At 49.9% G+C, this 19501-nt stretch overlaps 1 protein-coding gene across 5 annotated transcripts in view; it reads right to left on the bottom strand.

Annotated features, from left to right (window-relative positions):
• The window catches only part of CERS4 (ceramide synthase 4), a 62561-nt gene extending 57197 nt beyond the window's left edge, over positions 1–5364 (bottom strand). For 4 of the 5 annotated variants that reach the window (XM_049876708.1, XM_049876709.1, XM_049876707.1 and 1 more), the window contains exon 1: positions 5243–5364. The gene's annotated coding sequence lies outside the window, so the exon portion shown is untranslated. Of the gene's footprint in view, positions 1–4787; positions 5212–5242 lie in introns of those variants that run through there. The other variant, XM_049876710.1, reaches the window with a different exon arrangement.
• Between the last annotated feature and the right edge of the window lie 14137 nt (positions 5365–19501).

The raw sequence follows: 19501 nt of genomic DNA, 5'->3' as shown, positions 1-19501 counted from the left end.
ACCAGCATCTCAGATGGAAACACGGGGTCCCAGAGGCAGGCAGTTCCAGAGTCATCCTGCCCTGGTCCTCCCCCAACCTGTCACTGTCTCCCATACCCCCTGCCACCTCCCAACAGTCCAGCCCCCATGCCATGCCCCTACTGTGGCCCCATTGAGCCTGCCAGGACCGTTGTCAGAGCAGAGCGGGGCGGCGGTGGGGGGGGCCAAGGGGAGCCACCCCTAGGCACACTCATTTCCAATGTGGACCAGGACAGAGAGAACAGCCAGGCTCCTCCCTCCCCACCACAGCAGCATCTTCAGTTTGGGTCCCAGGTCCAAGTGGCCAGGTCCCCACTGCCTAGTTGCAGCCTCCAAGGCCAGGGGATCTGGGGGCATGCCTGGGTCAGCAGAGGGGCCGGAAGGATGGCCTGGCTCTTGCCTTCGTGGGATGGGGAAGGCGTGGGAGGGGGTGCAGAGGGAGGAGTCCTTTCCCCTCCATACAGCAAAGGCGTGACACTGGGCCAGGCCTTCTTCAGAACATACCTGCTTCCGCTTTTCTGGCTGACTAGATGCTCAGCCAGCCCCTTTCCTGCCTCCCCACCCCCGTCCCCTCAGGGACTCCAGTCTCCTCTGAGAACGCAGGCGCCTCTGTCCAGCTCTGCAACCTGTCCGGCCTGCTCATGGAGCCGCTGCCTCCATACCCCCATCAGCACTCTCCCTGGCTACCTCCTTCCACCCTCCCCTGCGGGAAAGTCAGGGCCCATCCAGGAATTCTCCTGAGTCAGCTGAGGTCCCCACACATGTGGGGGGGGGTAGTTTTCCCACCAGGAAAGGGGGTGGTCCTCACTTCCTTCCTCCTGCCAACCTCAGGGCCCGCCAGAATGTCACAGTCTGAAGACTTCCAGGCAGGGTGACCACTGTGCATATGAGACAAAGTAACAAAGTAGCCAGCCTGCAAACCTCTTATCCCAAAGACCCTCCCAGGGAGCTTCTGGGGTGGGCTGAGGGGTTCTGGGGGCCCTCAGCCTCCCCAGCCACCCCTCTTCTCTCTCCGCTCGCTCACTCCACTCCAGCCACTTGGGCCTCCTCACTGTTCCTCCAACATGCCAAGCCTGTTGCAGCCCCAGGGCCTTTGTACCCGCTGGTCCCTTTGCCTGGAACGCTCTTCCCCCACATAATCCTGGCTGCTCTTTCTCATTCTTCAGGTCTCACACTACACCCCCCACCCCACAACATCAGCTCCACGAGGTAAATTGGCGGGGGGCATCTTCATTTTGTTCAATGCTGAGTCCCCACTGCCTCCCAGGGCAGGTGCTCCATGGGTATATGCTGAATGAACAAATGAGTGACAGATGGACGGGGGTGGCGGGGAGGTGGGGCCAGGCACAGGCCCCCAGGTGCTCAATCCCTCTTCAAACACACAGTCCTGGGACTTTGGAACAAAATACCACTCTGGGAGTCCAGGGAGGGCTGGGGAATGAAGGCAGAGCTAGCTCAGTGTGGGAAATCAGTGTGATAGGGTCATATTAACAAAGATATAGAGTCCAGATTGAAGGAAGAGGAAGGCATTCTCTGTGCCACCCTGTTGAGTCAGGCTAGGCCCAAGTGGCTTATTCATGGGTGGCAAAGAAGAGACTGTTTCGAAGAGCTTGGGGAGTGAGGAAGTGAGCAACCCCCATCACAGAGTAATCTGAGCATGGGACTCAGAGGTACGAGAGACCCCTTCCTACCTCTTGAGGTCCTCTCACCCTTGGCCTCTGGCTTGTACCCACTCCTGGTTTCCTTCCACCCTTTCTTGGCTCCTACGCCCTCCCACTGGTGGCCACACTTAGCGTGGAGACCTCTCCCAAGCTCCAGGCCTGTTTCTCCAAAGCCCACCCTGCACGGCACCTCCACCTGGGAGTCTAGCAGGACCTCAGTTTTCCAAACAGATCGCAGACCTGTTCCTGAACCGGCTTCCCTAGTCCGGGGCTACGTGGAAATCTGGGAGGAGTCACCTGGCTCTTCTCTCACACTTTACCCCTTCAAATCTCCCCAGGATCTGCCCACATCTCCCCCTCCTCTGCCTCCGCCCCCATTGATCTTGCAAAATTCTAGCGTTGTTTCTATCACCAAGGCCATAGTTTCCAACTACTGATCCTTCTTTGTTTCCAACTTTCAAATTCCAATTGCCAGCAATGATCAATGCATCTCGATTGCATATTTGATCAATTTCAGACTGCGGAAATTGCTAAAAATCTTCAATTTCTTCATCTTTGGCCTTAGTGGTTGGTGTGTAAATTTGATTAACACATATTAACTGGTCTTCCTTGTAGGCAGATATATATTATCCTATCACTGACAGCGTTGTGTTTCAGGATAGGTCTTGAAATGTCCTTTTTGACAATGAATCTGATGCCATTCCTCTTCAATCTGACATTCCTGGCACAGCAGACCATATGATCGTCTGATTCAAAATGGCCAACGCCAGTCCATTTCAGCTCTCTAATGCCTGATCTTCAAGTTCATTTCATTTTTGACAACTTCCAGTTTTCCTTGATTCATACTTAGTACGTTCCAATTATTAATGGATGTTTGCAGCTGTTTCCTCCCATTTTCAGTCATGCTACATCAGTAAATGAAGGTCCCCACAGCTTTACTCCAGCCACATGATTAAGGCGGATTCTACTTTGAGGACGCAGCTCTTCCCCGGTCGTCTCGAGTCCCTTCCAACCCGAGGGGCTCATCTTCCAGCACTGTAGCAGACAATGCTCTGCTACTATCCACAGGTTTTCACTGGCCAACTTTTTCAGAAGTAGATCACCAGGTCCTTCTTCCTAGTGTGTCTTAGTCTGGAAGCTCAGCTGAAACCCATCCACCATGGGTGACCCTGCTGGCATTTGGAATACTGGTGGCTTAGCATCCAGCATCAAAGCAGCACATAAGCCACCACAGTATGACGAACTGAAAGATGAGTGGTGGCACCTTCAGGTGCCTGCTCGGATATTTTGGCTGCCCCCTCCGCCCCGGCTGGCTGGACCTGGGGTTGCCTCCAGCCCTGTTCTGCAAGTTTGAGTTCACTGGCCATAGGCAAGTGACTTCATCTCCTCGTGCCTCAGTTTCCTGCCCTGTAAAATAGGGATAATGGCAGTCATCACCTCAGAGATAAAGAACTGAGTTCAATGTGCAGCGGGTAATGAGAACCGGGTAAATGAAGGCTATTAAAATATCAGAGTGGGTACCTGGGGGTGTTATATTTTAATAGCCTTCATTTACTGGACTCTCATAACCCGCTGCACATTGAACTCAGCTCTTTATCTCTGAGGTGTCGACTGCCATTATCCCCATTTTATAAGGCAGGAAACTGAGGCACGAGGAGATGAAGTCACTTGCCTGCGGCCAGTGAACTCAAACTTGCAGAACAGGGTTGGATGCAGCTCCAGGTCCTGCCAGCCGGAAGAGGGGCAGCCTGCTGTGCCCAGATAAGTAGGGAGAATGTGCTCCCACAGTGCCTGCCTTCCTCTGGGCATCCACAGATGGGAGGAGGAGGCCCTGGTCTGCTTCCTGCTGCCAACTACATGTCATCCCCACGGCTCCTGTGCTGGGCGCTCGATGTGCTAGGCGCCAGGCCAGCCAAACACTTCACACGAAGCCTGACTCATGAACCGGCAGTGGGTCCTAGTCAGGAGGTGGGCACTGTTCTGCATTGTTCCTACTCCTCAGAGCAGGAAATGGAGGCCCACCAGCTGCTGCGGCCCAGCCCCACCCCCAACTGTCACCCCTCTGGGATCCACCAATCCCTTTCCTAGCCATGGCTTCCTTTGATCTCAGCAACACTTTCCAGAATAGGTACTACCAACCCATTTTACAGATGGGCAAACCAAAGCTCAGAAAGCTTTGCCTTGGGGCCACAAGACCAGTCTGACGATGACCAAGCCTCTGAGCTTCTTTCCACAACCTCTTCCATCTCCCCCCAAGACACTACCTGCTGCCCACCAACCCCTCTGCTGGGAATGAGGGAGCTGGGAAGGCAGGCAAGCAAGGGAATGACTGGGCTCAGGCGTGCTGTGTGAGGCTGCTGCCCCTCCCGTTTATTCACAACAGCTGCTCTAGAAAGGGGAGGGAGGCTGGGGAGGGGGAGGGCTTCAAACACAATCCACACTCTGGGATTCCTACTGAGGTGGTCCCATAAGGGGGTCCCAGGATGTTCCAGCAAAACCAGCACCCAGATCCAGATCAGGGCTCCAGGGGCCTCCCCCCATCACATGGCATCTCACAGGACCCCTCCAGCGCCATACACCCCTTCCCAGTAGTAAAAGCCCCTCCATTCCCCCAACCATCCAAGTCAGAAGCCTCTTGGATGCGCCTGCCCTGGAACCCCACTTCTGAGCAGGCGGCGAATCCAGAAGTTCTTCTGTCAAAATGAACCCCCAATTCGCCCACGTCCCATCCCCCTTCGAGCCTGGTCCAAGGCGTCAGCCTCCTCCCAGGTCTCTGCTCTCAGCCTTGCCATCCATCTGCCCACAGCGGCTGCTGGAGCTTAATACACAATCGGATCACGTCCTTCACTTGGAAGCCTCCCGTGGTCCCCACGGCCCCACATCACCTGGAGGCCCTGAAGGCTGTGCCAAGCTCTATCCACCTCGTCCTGGCGCTCCAGCCCACGCTGGCCTCTTTTCTCTCCGCAAACACACCAGGCGGGGCCCTGCCCGGGATCTCGCTGTTTCCTGGGCCTACAGAACCCTCGCGAGCTGCTCAAATCAGGCCGGGGTGGTGGCACCTTCGCCGAGAATCCCTCCCTGGCCCTGTCCCAGCACCCCCACTCTTACCCCGTCTCCCCGATGCGACCGCTTCCTAACACTGAGGAAGTGTTGGAGCGATCAGCTTTCTCTGTTTACGCTACGCGGCCGTGCTGCGGGCTCGTCCCCAGCCCTGGCACGTTGGTGGCCGCAGCACGGATTCGCTGGCGACTGGGTGACACTGCCGTCGCGCTCCTCCGGCTCCCACGGATGTCGGATTCTCCCGCGTCACGTGGCCAGCTTCACCTCTAGTCCCTCCGGCCCATTCCGCCCCGTGTCCTCGGGTACCCGGCCCAGTCCTGGGGGAGCACGACTCCCTCGGGGAGGCGACTCGGGGCCCGGAGCAGATGGGAGGCCGCTGGAAGTGGCCCCCGGCGGGGTGATGGGGGCCGGAGCGGCGGCGTCCGGGGACCGCCATAGCCGCGTGGGCGGGGCCGGGCGCTTGGGGCGGTGGTGGCGGCGCGGAGCGCGGGGCGCTCACTTACCTGGGGGCGCGGACAGCCGGGCTGCAGACGCAGAGAAGCTCGGACACACGCCTCCCGAGCCAGGCAGCCAAGCTCTGCCTCCCGCTCGGCCTCCGCCGGGGCCGGGAAGGGGCAGAACGGGGCGGGGGGCGGGGCCTAGGAGGGGCGGGGCCTGCGGTCCCGGGGTCCTCACTGCGCGCGACCGAGGTACTTCCAGGACCCTGCCCGGCTCCTCCAGGCTCCGCCCCGCAGCGCGCCGCCGGCCCCGCCCCGACCCCGGCACCCGGGCTCCAGTCCAGCCTTCCGCGTCTTGCCCGCGCCTTATCTTTCGCCTTTGAACCCAGCGGGTCACCTGCGCGCTCCTTCTGCCTCGGCGTCGCCGCGGTCCGCTACAAGGCCCAGACCCCTCCGGGTTTTCCCCTTCTGACCCGGCTGTGGACCGCGCGTCGGCCAGCACACCCTGGGCGCGCGGGGGAGGCGCAGGCCTCGGCGGCCACCCACGGACCCAAGTCTGCGACCTGGCCCAGCTCGCGGGCCAGTCTGGCCCAGGGGCTCGGGGGCCAAGGGAGGCCCTAGGGCATCCTGGCAAAGGTGGGGGTTTGGTGGATGCAGGGTTCAGGCTGCAGAGCCAGGAGATAAGGCAGGGAGATAGGTTGGCGTGCGTCGTGTCTGTCCTGTGGAACTGAAAGTGGCCCTGGATACGCAGCTCACAGGGCAGGGAGCCCGGGAGAGACATGAATGGAGGACATGCTCAGCCCAGACAGAGGAGGCTGTGATCCCCGGGCCACACCTGGAGGGCTTGTGCTCAGCTCACCAGTTGAAGGGAAGGGAGTTCCACAGCCGCTGTCCAACCGCGTGTGGTCTGGACAAGCGTCTTCACCTTGTGACCCTAAGCTTCTGTGAAACAGGGACAACCAGACCCCTCCCTGAGTCAGCGCCTCGGATTCAGGGTGCGGTGGGGGAAGTCCGCCCCTTCCTGGTTGTGGGGCCCTGGGCAAGCTGCTGAAACCCGTTGAGATTTGATTTCCTCACACAGCAGGGGGAGGACGACAGGTGACCTGTATAGCCAAGTGTGGAAGAACCTGTCCCTCAGCCCAGCTTCCAGGCCTTTGCCCTTGCTGTACCTTTGCTGGACTATCTTTTTCTAAATGCGCGCCTCCTTCGCCTCTGGCCTCAACTCCGACACCTCCTCAGAGGGTGCCAGTACCGCCCCGCCCCTCAGCCCCGCCCCCTCCAGCTCTGCCCCGCCCCCCCACAGCCACTTCCCCTCCGCTCACACTACCCAGCACCGACCCCCCTGCTCCCCCCTCCATCTCTGCTCCCCCTCTCACCTTAGCCATCCCGTTTATTTTCTTGAACTGTAGGAAGGGGGGCCCAGCCCGTCTGCACATCTGAAAAGGCGGCCATGAAGCCACTTTCCTCCCTCACTGTGACCAGGGACATGTCATGGAACACGCTATGCACCTTGGGGGTGCTCAGAACATGGCCGCCCGTTTTATCAATAGCAACACAGAGAGAAGAGCCCTAGGTGGCTTTTGTGCTGGACTGCTAACATAGAGAAAGGTTCGGTCTTCAAACCCACCCAGCGGCACCACTGGAGAAAGGCCTGGCAATCCGCTTCGGTAAAGATTGTTATTGTTGTTCAGTGGCGTCAACTTGGTTCCGACTCAGCGATCCTGTGTACAACAGAACCAAACGCTGCCCGTTCTGCGTCATTCTCACAGTTCTTATGGTTGAGCCCATTGTTGCAGCCACTATGTCAATCCATCTCGTTCTGGGTCTTCTTCTTACAGCCAGTAGAACTACGGAGCACAGTTCTGCTCTGTAACACCTGGGCTAACCTCGGAATCGACTGGACAGCAACAAGACCGGGAGACATAGTGGAATGGGTGCCCAGGCCTCAGGGGAGAAGCAGCAGCTCCTGGAGGATGATGGCTCAAAAGAGGATTTAGATGGGTCAGGATCAGGATCAGGCAGAGCTTTCCAACGATGGAAGGTGCTGCCCAGGCAAAGGTGGGGAGGTGGGGAAGGAGGCTGGGGTGCGGCTGGCAGGAAGGGAGAGTGGCCTGCTTTTTGCCTGTCCTGTGCCCTCCTTCTTCTCCCCCGCCATTTCCCTGAGCATGGAGCACAGGCCTGACCCTAAGCCTGAGAGTGGGTGGATAATCAGGGCAGTCTTGCTGGAGAAGGTGACCTCTTTGTGAGAGATGAGGGTGTGGCAGAACAAAACTGAGTGAGGGTCTGGAGGTGAGTGAATGGAGGGCAGCAGGACAGAGCCAACCAGGACCCTCGGGAGAAGCACACTTGGATTCAAAATTAGGCTGCCGTGCAGAGAACAGTGTAAGGAGACCTGGGAGGGGGTTTCCTTGGAGGGCCATGAGGGACAGCTAAGTGGGAGGGGCGGGGGCCTGGCCCCGGGGGTGGCAGATATGCTGAAGGGCGGGATTTCAAGGTAAATTGACAGGGCTCCGAAGGAGGGGGGCCAGTGCCTGGTTGATGGGGGTGGTAGTGATGGGGTAGACGTTTCTAGGCTGGTGGGTCTGGGGGGGGACCCTAGGAAGCTGAGAGTTCCCTTCCCTCAGGTGTTCACACTCTTTGTGTTTGACCGGGGGACAGGGAGGTGGGGTTGAAGAGGCACGTAGAGGCCCCAGTCCAGGTGGCCAGCTAAATTCAAGCCCTGTTGTTACTGGGTGCTGTTGAGTTGATTCCGACTCATAGCAACCGCATGTTGAGAGGACAGGGAGAGAAGGAGGGCACAGGGCAGGCAAGAAGCAGGCACCCCCTCTCCCTGCCTGCCAGTTGGAAAGACTAGAACTGCCCCATAGGGTTTCCCAGGCTGTAATCTTTTATTTTTATTTTTTTATTGAACTTTAGATGAAGGTTTACAGAACAAACTAGCTTCTCATCAAACGGTACACACATTGTTGAATGAGATTGGTTAAGAGCCCCACGACATGTCAGCACTCTCCCTTCTTAACCCTGGATTCCCTATTACCAGCTGTCCTGTTCCCTCCTACCTTCCAGTCCCTGCCCCAGGGCTGGTGTGCCCCTTTAGTCTTCTTTTGTTCCATGGGACTGTTCAATCTTTGGCTGAAGGGTGAACTTCAGGAGTGGCCTCATTACTGAGCTGAAAGGGTGTCCGGGGGCCATACTCTCAGGGTTTCTCCAGTCTCTGTCAGGCCAGCAAGTCTGGTCTTTTTTTTTCGAGCTAGAATTTTTTTCTACATTTTTCTCCAGCTCTGTCCGGGACCCTCTATTGTGATCCCCGTCAGAGCAGTCAGGGGTGGTAGCCGGGGACCATCTAGTTGTACTAGACTCAGTCTGGTGGAGGCCGTGGTAGGTGTGGTCCATTAGTCCTTTGGACTAATCTTTTCCTTATGTCTTTAGTTTTCTTCATTCTTCCTTGCTCTCAAAGGGGTGAGACTCGTGGAGTATCCTAGATGGCCACTTACAGGCTTTTAAGACCCCAGACACTACTCACCAAAGTAGAATGTAGAACATATTCTTTATAAACTCTGTTATGACAATTGAGCTAGGTGCTCCCTGATACCACGGTCCCCACATAGGCTGTAATCTTCAAGGGAACAGAGTGCCAGGTCTTTATCCCGCAGAGCTACTGAGTGGGTTAGAACCTTTCCGTTAGCAGCCAAGTGCCTAACTGTTGTGTCACCAGGGCTCCTTGTTCAAGCCCTGGATACCTCTTTGTCCTGGCTACTCCCCCTGGTTCCAGCCACATGGTCCTTTTCCTAGACCCTGAGGCTGGACCATGAAGTAGGCAAAAAAAAAAAAAAAAAAATTGCCGAGTGGATTCTAACTCATGGTATGCAGAATAGAACTGCTCCACAGGGTTTTCAAGGCCACAGCTTTTTGGAGGCAGATCGCCAGGCCTTTCTTCCAAGGCACCTCTGGGTGGGTTTGAACTGCCAATCTGTCAGTTAGTAGTCAAGCACTTAATTGTTTTCACCACGCAGGGACTCCTTCCAAAACTCATTGCTGTTGAGTCGATTCCGACTCAGCAGACTCTTCAGTAGGCAAGTAATAGCCCCCAAAGATGCCCACATTCTAATCCCCGAAACCTGTGAAAGTGTTACCTTATGTGGCAAAAAGGGACTTGGCAGATGTGGTCAAGTCAAGAACCTTGAGATGGGGAGATTGTGCTGGGTTATCTGCGTGGGCCCAAAAAAAGGCAATCACAAATACAAGGGAGGCAAGAAGGCCAGAGTCAGAGAAGGAGATGTTGCAATGGAATCAGAGAGAGATGAGAAGATACTTTGCTGCTGGCTTTGAAGATGGGGGAAGGAATATAGGTAGCCTCTAGAAGCTGGAGGAGGCAAAGCAATGGATTCTCCCCTACAGCCTCCAGAAGGAATGCAACCCTGCCGATTCGAGCCCAGTGAGACCCAGGTCAAATTTCTGACATCCAGAACTCCAAGATAATACATTTGTGGTGTTTTCAGCCATCACGTCTGTGGTCATTTGTTACAATGGCTACAGGAAACTCATACAGATCGAGCCTCCCAGCCAGACCATGCTCACACTGTCGGACCCTTCCCATTTAGACTCAGTTTCCAAATGAGCATCCAGGTCAAACCCACAGCCTCCTACTGCGTGTCCCTCATCACCCTCTCCTTGGAGCCCTTGGCCCCTCTGCTGGTCTCCAGGCCCGGAATGTCTATCTGCTTCTCCTCATCCTGCAGTGCCTAGCTCAGGGACTTGCACTCCAACCTTTTGGCCAGGTCTACCTTCAGTCCCTCACGCCTGCAGGTGTCTGCTCTTCCCGACCCCCTGGCTGGCTGTCCCCCCAGCCAGCCTTTGGCAGTTAGATTCCTCCCCTCTCCTTGAGGACCAACCAGGTGCCAACAAGTTGACTCTGACTCATGGGAACCCATGTGTGTCACGGTAGAACTGAGCTTCATCGGGTTTTTGATAGCTGATTTTTCGGAAGTAAATTGCCAGGCCTTTCTTCCAAGGCACCTCTGGGCAGACTGGAAGCTCCAATGGTTAGGTTAGCAGCTGAGCGTGTTGTTTGCACCCCCCAGGAACTCCTTGAAGACCCCAAAACACAAACCCCATTGTCAAGTTGATTCCAACTCATAGCGACCCCAAAGGACAGAGTAGAACTGCCCCATAGGGTTTCCAAGGAGTGGCTGGTAGATTCAAACTGCCGACATTTTGGTTAGCAGCCATAGCACGCCATAACTCTTAACCACTGTGCCACCAGGCTCCTTGAGTACAGAGGCCACCAATTCAAACAGACCTGGGACTCCATTTATGCTGTGTGACCTGGACAACTCACACAGCCTCTCTGAGCCCTAGCGTTCTCATCTGTGGGCGAGGGGGTGGGTGCCTGGAAGGCCTGTCTAAAAGGCCTAAGTGGGGGGGGGTGGGCAGGAGGAGACAAGGAGGATGAGGGTGGGGGACAGAAGTCTTTGCACTTGCTGTTCCTTCTGCCTGGAACACTCTTCTTGCATGTCCACACAGCTCTCTCCCTCACACCCTTCAGGCCTACCACCCCTACCCGCTATCCCCAGCTTATCCGCCTCCCCAACTTTATTTTCTCGTCAGCCCTTCCTTCCCCACCCTGGTTGTCTGGTTCCTGTACTTATCCTGTACACCGTCTGCTCCCCTGAGACTATCAGCTCTTCAGGGACAAGGATGTCTGTTTTGTCCCCCCTGTGGTCCCGACACCTGGAGCAGGGCCTGGTCCATAGCAGGTGCTTCATACTTGCCAGGAAGGGCAGGGTGGAATCAAGAGGGACAAGAGAAGAACTGGGGGGTCAGAGACAGGCTCAGAAAGAGGGCCAGTGGGTGTGTTGCTCCTTGTGTCTGTGTGTGCGTATGTATGTTTCCATGTCTCCAAGTCTCTATCTGTCGGGGTCTGCGTGTGTGCTTCCCTGTCTATCTGTGCATGTGTCCATCTGAGCAGCCTCTACTTCCCCTGCTGAGCCGATCTGAATCCCACACTCTTCTCCCTGAGTGAGTTCTGTCTGCTCGAGGCCTGGGGTACCACCTGCTCTTCAGCCTCTCATCCTCAGCCTCACTGTCCTCACCTGCTCAGCGCACCTCCTTCCCGCCTGGCTTTGCCCAGCTCCCCCGGGCACTGGCACAGGCAGGACGGGCAGGCCAACCGGTTTCCGCTGGAAGTGCTCCTCGCAGGCTGGCTCCTTGGCTGCTGTGGTTCCCAGTGGCCCAGAAAGGGTGGCACCCCGCAGAGCTAGGCAAGGAGGGGGCAGGGAAAAGCAGCAGCTACCGGTGCAGGCTCTGTGCTAACAGCTTTACAGAGATTAAGATATTCAACCTTCTCTGTGAAGTCGGTGCACTTATGATATCCACTTTACAAAGACACAAGTCCAGAGAGGGACAGTGAGCTGCCCAAGGCCACACAGTCATGAGCCTGAAGCGCCTTTGAACCCATCTTGGCCTCCCCTCTTATTCTCTGTCAGCCTCAGCTTTCCTTTCCTTCCCTGTGTGGCGGGGGGTCACCAGGGTTGGGAGAAAGAGGCTCCCTTGCTACTGTGCATACATAGTTCAAACCTATCCCTCTTCCCTACCCAAAGGCAACACCCGGCCCTCATGGGAATTGTTGATTTCTGCCTTCTTTCTGCAGAGGACCTGAGAAGCTTGCCATTACTCCCAATTCTCACCTCCATGCCCCGCCAAATCCAGTTGCCATCCAGTCTACGCTGACTCAGGGCAACCCTACATATATCAGAGTAGAACTGCACTCTACAGGGTTTTTTTTTTTTTTTTTTTTTGTACTTTAGGTGAAAGTTTATAGCTCAAGTTAATTTCTCATAAAAGATTTATACACATAATGTTGTGTCCCTAGTTGCAATCCCTGTAATGTGACAGCACACTCCCCTTTCCATCCTGGGTTGCCCTTGTCCATTCAACCAGCTCCTATCCCTTTCTACCTTCTCATCCTGCCTCCAGACAGGAGCTGCCTTTTTAGTCTTGTGTATCTACTTGAACTAAGAAAGCCATTCTTCACAAGTATTATTTTATATTTTATAGTCCAGTCTAATCTTTGTCTGAAGAGTTGGCTTCGGGAATGGTTTTAGTTCTAGGTTAACAAAGAGTCCAGGGGCCGCGTCTTCTGGCATTCCTTTAGCCTCAATCAGACCATTAAGCCTGATCTTTTTAGATGAATTTGTGTTCTGCACCCCGCTCTTCTCCTGTTCTGTCAGAGACTCTGTTGTGTTCCCTGTCAGGGCGGTCATTGAAGGTAGCCGGGTACCATTTAGTTCTTCTGGCCTCAGACTGATGGAGTCTTTGGTTTATGTTGCCCCTTTGTCTTTCAGGCTAACATTTTCCTTGTGTGTTTGATGTTCTTCAGATCTCCTTTGCTCCAGGTAGGTTCAGACCAATTGATGCATCTTAGATGGCCTTTTGCAAGCTTTTTTTTTTTTTTTTTTAAGATCCCAGAAGCCATTCGCCAAAGTGAGACGTAGAACATTTTCTTAGTAAACTTTGTTATGCCAATTGACCTAGATGTCCCCTAAAACCATAGTCCCCAGACCACTGCCTCTGTTACTCTGTCCCTCAAGTGTTTGGTAGTATTCAGGAAACTTCTTAGCTTTTGGTTTCCCCTGTATTGTGTGTTGTCCTTCCCTTCACCTACGATAATTTTGTCTGTTTAGTTAGTGAATTCCCCCTCTCTCCCTCCTAACCATCGTAACTATTAAAGAATGTTTTCTTCTGAGTTTACCTTTTCTTGAGTTCTCGTAATCATGATCTCATACAATATTTGTCCTTTTGTGACTGACTAATTTCACTCAGCATAATGCCGTCCAGATCCACCCATGTTGTGAGATGTTTCTAGGATTCATCACTGTTCTTTGTTGTTGCTTAGTATTCCATTGTTTGAACATACCATAGTTTGTTTATTCATTCGTCTGTTGATAGGCACCCAGGTAGTTTCCATCTTTTTGCTATTGTGAACAGTCCTGCAGTGAACATGGGTGTGCATGTATCCATTCATGTGACGGCTCTTATTTCTCTAGGATATATTCCAAGGAGCAGGATTGCTGGATTGTATGGTAGTTCTATTCCTAGCTTTTTAAGGAAGTGCCAAATTGATTTCCAAAGTGGTTGTACCATTTTGCATTCCCACCAACAGTGTATAAGTGTTCCAGTCTCTCCACGACCTCTCCAAAATTTATTACTTTGTGTTTTTTGGATTAATGCCAGCCTTGTTGGAGTGAGATGGTGTCTCACTGCAGTTTCTATTCGCATTTCTCTAACAGCTAATGATCATGAGCATTTCCTCATGTATCCGTTAGCTGCCTGAGTGTCTTCTTTGATGAACTGCCTGTTTTTTAATTGGGTTATTAGCCTTTTTGTTGTTGAGGTTTTGCCGTATGTTGAAGATTTTAGAGATTAGACGCTGATTGGATTTGTTGTAGACAAAAATTTTTTCCCAGTCTGTAGGTTGTATTTTTACTCTTTTGGTGAAGTCTTTGGATGAGCATAAGTGTTTGATTTTTAGGAACTCCAAGTTATCTAGTTTCTCTTCTGGTGTTTGTACACTGTTAGTAATGTTTTATTTACTACTTATGCCATGTATTAGGGCTCCTAGCACTGTCCCTATTTTTTCTCTCATGATCTTTATCATTTTTAGATTTTGTATTTAGGTCTTTGATCCATTTTGAGTTAGTTTTTCTGGATGGTGTGAGGTATGAACCTTGTTTCACTTTTTTGCAGATGGATATCCAGTTATGCCAGCACCATTTGTTAAAGAAACTGTCTTTTCCCCATTTAATGGGCTTTGGGCCTTTGTCAAATGTGAGCTGCTTACATGTGGATGGATTTATGTCTGGATATTCAATTCTGCTCCATTGGTCTATGTATCTGTTGTTGTACCAGTACCAGGCTGTTTTGATTACCATCGGGGTATAACTGATTCTAAAATCAGGTAGTGTGAAGCCTCTCACTTTGTTCTTCTTCTTTGTAAAATTAGAGCAGAAATAAATGAAATAGAGAATAGAAAAGGAATTGAAAGAGCCAACAAGACCAAAAGATGGTTCTCTGAAAAGATCAACAAAATCCATAAATCACTGGCCAAACTGACAAAAGAAAAACAGGAGAGGAAGTAAATACCCAAATAAGAAATGAGATGTGTGATATGACAACAGACCCAACTGAAATGTAAAGAATCATAACAGAATATTGTGAAAAATTGTACTACAACAAATTTGAAAACCTAGAGGAAATGGACAAATTTCTAGAAACACACACCTACCAAAATTAACACAAACAGAGGTAGAACAACTAAACAAACCTGTAACAAAAGAGGAGATTGATGGGGTAATTAAAAAACTCCTAACAAAAAACAGCCCTGGGCCTGAAGGCTTCACTGGAGAATTCTACCAAACTTTCAAGGAAGAGTTAAAACCACTACTACTGAAGGTATTTCAGAGCATAGAAAAGGAAGCAATACTTCCAAACTCGTTCTCTGAAGCCAGCATAAACCTGATATGACAACCAGGTAAAAACATCACAAAAAGGGAAAATGACAATATGCCTCATGAACATAGATGCAAAAATACTCAACAAAATTCTAGCCAATAAAATTCAACAACATGTAAAAAAAAAAAATTCACCATGACCAAGTGGGATTCATAGCAGGTATGCAGGGATAGTTCAACATTAGAAAAGCAATCAATGCAGTCCATCACATAAAGAAAACAAAAGACAACCACATGATCTTATCAGTTGATGCAGAAAAGGCATTTGACAAAGTCCAACACCCATTCCTGATGAAAACTCTCAGCAAAATAGGAAAAGAAGGGAAATTCCTCAATATAATAAAGGGCATTTATACAAAGCCAACAACCAGCATCATCCTTAATGGAGAGAGTCTGAAAGCACTCCCCTTGAGAATGGGAACCAGACAAGGATGCCCTTTATCGCCACTCTTATTCAACATTGTGCTGGAGGTTCTAGCCAGAGTAATTAGGCTAGAAAAAGAAATAATGGGCATCCAAATTGGTAAGGAAGAAATAAAAGTATTCCTATTCGCAGATGACATGATCTTATACACAGAAAACCCCAAAGTATCCACAAGAAAACTACTGGAACTAATAGAAGATTTCAGCAAAATATAAGGATACAAGATAAACATACAAAAATCAGCTGGATTCCTCTACACCACCAAAAGGAACTTCAAAGAGGAAATCACCAAATCAATACCATTTACAATAGCCCCCAGGAAGATAAAATATTTAAGAATAAATCTAACCAGAAACATAAAAGACCTGCACAAAGGAAATGACAAAACACTACTGTAAGAAACCAAAAGAGACCTACGTAAGTAGAAAAACATACCTTGCTCATGGATAGGAAGACTCAACATTGTGAAAATGTCAATTCTACCCAAAGCAATCTACAGATACAATGTAGTCCCAATCCAAATTCCAATGACATTTTTTAATGAGATGAGGAAAAAAATCACCAACTTCATATGGAAAGGGAAGAGGCCCTGGATAAGTAAAGCATTACTGAAGAAGAAGAACAAAGTGAGAGGCCTCACACTACCTGATTTTAGAACCAGTTATACCCCGATGGTAGTCAAAACAGCCTGGTATTGGTACAACAACAGATACATAGACCAATGGAACAGAATTGAGAATCCAGACAAATTCATTCACCTATGAGCAGCTGATAATTGACAAAAAGGCCCTAAGTCCGTTAAATGTGGAAAAGACAGTTTCTTTAACAAACGGTGCTGGGATAACTGGGTATCTATCTGCAAAAAAGTGAAACAAGACCCATAGCTCACACCTTGCACAAAAACTAACTCAAGACTAATGGATCACACCTACCATGGCCTCCACCAGACTGAGTCCAGTACAACGAGATGGTGACCAGCAACCACCCCTGACTGCTCTGACAGGGATCACAATAGAGGGTCCCAGACAGAGCTGGAGAAAAATGTAGAACAAAATTCTAACTCAAAAAGAAAGATCAGACTTGCTGGCCTGACAGAGACTGGAGAAACCCTGAGAGCATGGCCCCCTGACACCCTTTCAGCTCAGTGACGAAGTCACTCCTGAGGTTCACTCTTCAGCCAAAGATTGGGCAGGCCCATAAAACAAAACAAGACTAAAGGGGTGCACCAGCCCTAGGACAAAGACTAGAAGAAGGCAAGAAGGAACAGGAAAGCTGGTAATAGGGAACCCAAGATTGAGAAGGGAGAGTGTTGACATGTGGAGTTGTTCACCTGTTTCATAAAAAAAATATGTGTACTGAAAAAAATAAAACAAACAACAAAAAAAATTAGCTCAAAATGGATCAAAGACCTAAATATAAAATCTAAAATGATACAGATCATGGGAGAAAAAATAGGGACAATGCTACATGGCATACATAGCATATAAAACACTACTAACAATGCACAAACACCAGAAGGAAACTAGATAACTGGGTTGTTGTTGTTGTTATTGTTAGGTGCCATCGAGTTGGTTCCGATTCATAGCGATCCTGTGCACAACAGAACGAAACACTGCCCGATCCTGAGCCGTCCTTAAAATCGTTGTGTTATGCTTGAGCTCATTGTTGCAGCCACGGTGTCAATCCACCTCGTTGAGGGTCTTCCTCTTTTCCGCTGACGCTGTACTCTGCCAAGCATGATGTCCTTCTCCAGGGACTGATCCCTCCTGACAACATGTCCAAAGTATGTAAGACGCAGTCTCGCCATCCTTGCCTCTAAGGAGCATTCTGGTTGTACTTCTCACAAGACAGATTTGTTCGTTCTTTTGGCAGTCCATGGTATATTCAATATTCTTCGCCAACACTGCAATTCAAAGGCGTCAACTCTTCCTCGGTCTTACTTATTCATTGTCCAGCTTTCACATGCATATGATGCAATTGAAAATACCATGGCTTGGGTCAGGCGCACCTTAGTCTTCAAGGTGACATCATTGCTTTTCAACATTTTTAAGAAGTCTTTTGCAGCAGATTTGCCCAACGCAATGCGCCTTTTGATTTCTTAACTGTGTTGCCTCTGTGGGCGTTGGTTGTGGATCCAGACAAAATGAAATCCTTCACAACTTCAACTTTTCTCTATTTATCATGATGTTCCTTATTGGTCCAGTTGTGAGGATTTTTGTTTACTTTATGTTGAGGTGTAATCCATACTGAAGGCCGTTGTCTTTAATCTTCATCTGTAAATGCTTCAAGTCCTATTTACTTTCAGCAAGCAAGATTGTGTCATCTGCATAGCATAGTCTTCCTCCAATCCTGATGCCCTATTTTTCTTCACATAGTCCAGGTTCTCAGATTATTTTCTCAGCATACAGATTGAGCAGGAATGGTGAAAGGATACAAACCTGACGCACCCCTTTTGTGACTTTAAACCGTATAATATCCCCTTGTTCTGTTCAAAGAACTGCCCCTTGGTCTATGTACAGGTTCCCCATGAGCACAATTAAGCGTTCTGGAATTCCCATTCTTAGTGTTATCCATAATTCGTTAAGATCCACACAGTCGAATGCCTTTGCATAGTCAATAAAACAGGTAAACATCCTTCTGGTATTCTCTGCTTTCAGCCGGGGTCCATCTGACATCAGCAATGATATCCCTGGTTCCACGTCCTCTTCTGAAACCAGCCTGAATTTCTGGCAGTTCCCTGTCGATGTCTGCTGCAGCTGCTTTTGAATGAGCTTCAGCAAAATTTTGCTTGCAGGTGACGTTAATGATATTGTTCTATAATTTCCACATTTGGTTGGATCAGGTATTTCTTTGGAATAGGCATAAATAGGGATCTCTTCCAGTCAGTTGGCCAGGTAGCTGTCTTCCAAATTTCTTGGCATAGATAAGTGAGCACTTTCAGCGCTGCATCTGTTTGTTGAAACATCTCAATTGATATTCCCTCAATTCCTGGAGCCTTGTTTTTCGCCAATGCCTTCAGAGCAGCTTGGACTTCTTCCTTCAGTACCATCAGTTCCTGATCATATGCCACCTCTTGAAATGGTTGAAAGTCGACCAATTCTTTTTGGTATAATGACTCTGCGTATTGCTTATATCTTCTTTTGATGCTTCCTGTGTCATTTTTTCCCCCATGGAATCCTTCACTATTGCAACTCGAGGCGTGAATTTTTTCTTCAGTTCTTTCAGCTTGAGAAATGCTGAGCGTGTTCTTCCTCTTCAGTTTTCCATCTCCAGCTCTTTGCACATGTGACTATAATACTTTACTTTGTCTTCTTGAGCCACCCTTTGAAATCTTCTGTTCAGTTCTTTTACTTCATCAATTCTTCCTTTTGCTTTAGCTACTTGACGTTCAAGAGCAAGTTTCAGAGTCTCTTCTGACATCGTTCTGGTCTTTTCTTTCTTTCCTGTCATTTTAATGACCTCTTGCTTTCTTTTTGGATGATGTCCTTGATGTCATTCCACAACTGGTCTGGTTTTTTGTTCCCCATGTTCAGCGTGTCGAATCTATTCTTGAGTTGGTCTCTAAATTCAGGTGGGATATACTCAAGGTCATACTTTGGCTCTTGTTGACTTGTTCAAATTTTCTTCAGTTTCAACTTGAAATTGTATATGAGCTATTGATGATCTGTTCCACAGTCAGCCCCTGGCCTTGTTGTGACTGATGATACTGAGCTTTTCCATCGTCTCTTTCAACAGATGTAGTCGATTTGACTACTGTGTATTCCATCTGGCAAGGTCCATGTGTGTAGTCGCAGTTTGTTGGTGAAAAAAGGTATTTGCAATGAAGAAGTCCTTGATCTTGCAAAATTCTATCATGTGGATCCCCGGCATCGTTCCTATCACCAAGGCCATATTTTCCAGCTACTGATCCTTCTTTTTTGTTTCCCCAACTTTCTCATTCCAATCACCAATAATTATAAACGGAACCAGACTGCACGTTCGATCAGTTTCAGACTGCAGAAGCTGGTAAAAATCTTCAATTTCTTCACCTGTGGCCTTAATGGTTGGTGCATAAGTTTGAATAATAGCCGTATTAACTGGTCTTCCTTGTCGACATGTTGGTATTATCTTATTATTGGCAGCGCTGTACTTTAGGATAGATCTTGAAATGTTCTTTTTGATGATGAATGCAATGCCATTCCTCTTTGAGTTGTCATTCCCAGCATAGTAGACTATATGATTGTCCAATTCAAAATGGCCAATACCAGTCCATTTCAGCTCACTAATGCCTAGGATATTGGATGTTTATGTGTTCCATTTCATTTTTGATGATTTCCAATTTTCCTAGATTCATGCTTCATACATTCCATGTTCTGATCATCAATGGATTTTTGCAGCTGTTTCTTCTCATTT

This window comes from Elephas maximus, chromosome 3, assembly GCF_024166365.1.
Source record: "Elephas maximus indicus isolate mEleMax1 chromosome 3, mEleMax1 primary haplotype, whole genome shotgun sequence".
Classification (NCBI taxonomy): domain Eukaryota; kingdom Metazoa; phylum Chordata; class Mammalia; order Proboscidea; family Elephantidae; genus Elephas; species Elephas maximus.
The sequence above is the reverse complement of the archived record's forward strand: the minus strand, read 5'-3'. Positions and strand labels throughout refer to the sequence as shown.